Source organism: Colossoma macropomum, unplaced genomic scaffold, assembly GCF_904425465.1.
Source record: "Colossoma macropomum unplaced genomic scaffold, Colossoma_macropomum, whole genome shotgun sequence".
NCBI classification, from domain to species: Eukaryota; Metazoa; Chordata; class Actinopteri; order Characiformes; family Serrasalmidae; genus Colossoma; species Colossoma macropomum.
The window spans coordinates 35,546,205-35,550,101 of NW_023494788.1; positions in this window are offsets into that span (position 1 = coordinate 35,546,205).

The window sequence follows — 3,897 nt, forward strand, 5'->3', positions numbered from 1 at the left end:
TCTTAAGAACACATCAATAAACAAATACATAAAGTAAGTTAATATGGGTGAGTTTTTCCTTTAAATGTTGAAGTTTGTGTGTAAATTTGCAGACGATCCTTTACAGAAAGAAGAGTCAGTATTGATCCACTCAGCATTGACGGCTTCATACGGCTGAAAAACACTGGTGAGCTAGTTTGTGTTTAATGTGAGACCAAATATTCTCAAAAGGGTTTAAATCTGGACTCCAGCCAGACCATCAGTGACAATCATTATATTTTGGGCGTGGCCCATTGTTTTTGTTTTGTTTTGCCTAGGAGTGTATATGACCACATCAATATGTCAATATATTAAATATGGCACATATGCATGGTCACATTACATGTTAAGTTCAGAATATTGGAAAAAATAAGGTATAAAATGGATGTGTTCACTTATTTACACTTAGAAAATCAACAACATGGAATTTGACCAGGGGTGCCCAAACTTTCACGTATGAGTGCATGCTCGAAATATTTTAAACAAAATATGATTTTATTATGCAAAAGATTCCAGAGATTCCATATCATAGCGTGAATGAGCCTTCACAGAGACATTTTCATGCATCTCAGTTTCTCTCAGCATCTCTTTGCTCAAGCAGACGTCCAATCATAGCGCAGAGATAAACGAGACCTCCTGCTCTTCTTTACTCTAAGGACTTCATTATCTCTCACTGTCTCACTCTCTCTCACACAAACACAGGAAAAAAAAAGAAAAACAGATACTATGTCACACCAGCAAACTCCAATTTGGTTGTGCAGAAAGCCGTCTGTCGTGGACTAATCCTGCAGACGTCGAGCATGACTGACAGTTTCTCGGACAGTAGCGGTTTCCGAGCATGACTTGGCAAACACATCCGGCATCATGTTCAGCTGGGAAAACATGATAGGACTCAAGGACATTTTGATAGTGATTTTAAATGATTACATTTAGAAAACTGTCTGCGATTTTTTATTTTAAATGCTGAATTTCTGATCATACACATGGGTTTTGACATGTTGCTGACGTGATTATTTGTTAAAAAACTATAGATGATAAGATCTGATTAGATGTGACTGATGACTGATGACTGTTTAGACATGGAGGAAAGTATAAAATATATATTGACTGCCTGGGGAAAAAGCTGCCTGTCAGTTCCCCAGAGTAAGCATATCTGAAAATCTGGCTGGCTTTGCTTGTTACAGCCAGTTATCTGTGGTCCAGTGTGATCTCACCAAATATGAGCTTTAAAGAAAAAGCCTGCAGAACAATGAGTGCACTAAACCAGTGCTTAAAGAAATACTCCAGCCTATTCTCAACCTATTCTGTTTTTGCTACATCAATCTTATACAGTGCTGTGAAAGTATTCCTTAAAATTCCCTCCTCTATTTTCACACATATGTCACAATCAATGGTTTCAAAAAAACATAATATAAGACAAATAGAACATAAAAAACTCAAAACACAGTTTTTAAATGATTATTTCCTTTATTGAAAGATTTTTGCACACCTGAACTCACTACTGCAACCAAATGCTTCCTATGACTGGATATCAGGAGTTTTTAGCCCACTCTTCTTTGCAGAATTGCTTTAATTCAGCCACATTGGAGGTCTTTCCAACTTTAAAAGGTGCTTCCACAGCATCTCAGTGGGGTTCAAGTCAGACCCACTAACTCATTATGCGAGATTTTCTGGTAAAGAACAGAATTCAGAATTCACATATTCCATCAATAATGGCAAGTCGCCCAGGCCCTGACACAGAAAGCATCTCACACCATCACACTACCACCACCATGCTTCTCTGTTGGCAAATGCAATGGAAACTTTGTGTTTCAAAAAGTTCCACTTTTGTCTCGTCAGTCCACAGATCATTATACCAAAAGGCTTGAGGGCATTAAGGTGTTTTTATGTTCCTCTTGGTTAACAATGGTTTTCACCCAGTTTCTTTCTAATGGTGCAGTCATGAATGCTGACCTTATCTGAGCTGAGTGAGGCATGCAGTTCCTTTGACTATTTGTCTGGGTTCTTTTGTAATTTCCTCGTCACAGTGCTGTAGGAGGAATTTTTGTAGGCTGGTCACTTCCACTGGGAAGACTGACCAATGTTCTAGGTTTTCTGCAATTGAAGATAATGGCTGTTTTTGCGTTTGATGGAGTCTTAGAGCCTTTGAAGTGGCTTTAATATCCTTTCCAGACTGATATGCTTCAACAATTCGCTTTATCATCTCTTCCAAAATTCCTTTTGAGACCTACTAGAGTGCATCACATTGCTGGAAAGGTTTGACTTAAATGATGCTTAGATTCAACAGCGCTGGCAGTAATAAAGCCTATGTGTTTCTAGTTAAATTGATCCCAATTATCAGCTAAATTCAGAGAACTAGTTGACTGAGTAACTTATGAGGCAATTTCTTTTTCACACAGGGACAGTTGGCTTTGGATAACTTTTTCTTCCAATGAATGAACTGATCATTTTAAAACTATATTTTGTGTTTACTCTGGTTGTTTTGTCTTATATAAAATTATGTTTTAAGATTGGAAACAATTAAATATGACAAATAGGCAAAAATAGGGGAAATTAAGAAGATGGTAAACACTTTTTCATTGCACTATATGGTTGATTATCGCAACCAATCATTTTAATACTTTTCACTGTAACAAGAACAAACAGAAAATTCACTTACAGTAGGAGCCAATGGGCAGTTGATGGATTCCATCAGTAAATATTTATGCAAACATTTGTAGAGTTGGGACTACTTTTCTAGAGGGAAGAATTCATCTTTCTTTTGGCTTCCATTAAAGCTGAGTTTCGAGTCAATGTTTTTTCTGTTCTTTTCTTAGTATAGGAAATGCACTGAAATTATCATTCATGGCAATCGACATAGCATAATGTAGATGCTACAGATATTAGGTTGATACAGTGCTAAAGCATTCCTTTAAATATTTTGCTAAAGCTGATCTGGACGTGAAATGCTGTGCAACATACTGATAAAGCCATATAATGCGCTATTTACACTGATTATGCCATAAAACATGTACAATATTGGTACAAAGACATCTAATGCTATGGCACATAATCTGGAAAACCCATTTTCACCTCTACAGCTTGTGAAATGCAGGCTGTGTATCTCGTTTTGCCTCCCAGCTAAAGTGGAATATTACAAACTCTGTATTTGCAGGCCCCATGCAGCACCTAAACCCCACCCAAACCTCCTGCATGATAAATGGGCACTGGGCCCTCTGAATGCTTGCTGTGTCTTGATTTATTTTTCTTTAGGAGGCAAAATGCTGGTGTCTCCCTGCTCATCCCTCATACCGAGCCGTATTAGCATAATGTGCATAATGTATGCAAGGTGTGTGCTTCAGAGGAAGTCTTAAGAGAAAAACCTTATTTGTCTGTTTTTTTAAATGTGCCTGGCATCTTGTCGGCCAGCCGGACTGCTGCCCACTGGTCAGCACTGTAGAACACGACATCCACCTGTACGACATAAAGGAATTTTGAAAGCTTATGCTGGCCAAAATGATAATAGAAAGAGTATAGAGTAAAAAAACATAGACAATTCTACTGAATAAAAAAAAAAAAATCAGTTATTGAACTGAATTATTCAGACCTTAGATATTTACAAGGGTTATGATCTATTTAAACCCACAACAATAACAGAGATAGTAAAAAGCTAAACATGTACAAAATCATTATTTCTAGAGTACTTTACACTTTTTTCTTTATTTTTTGTTTTTTTTCTTTTATTTAATTTTTTTTTATTTATTTATTTATTTTTAATTGCTTTCAAAGTGAAGCTAAAAAAATTGATGTATCATGAGTTTAATTTTTAAATAAAAAAGTTTATTCAAAAAATGCTGTCTCATATTTTCATTTCATGACCTAAACAAAGATTCTTAGTCT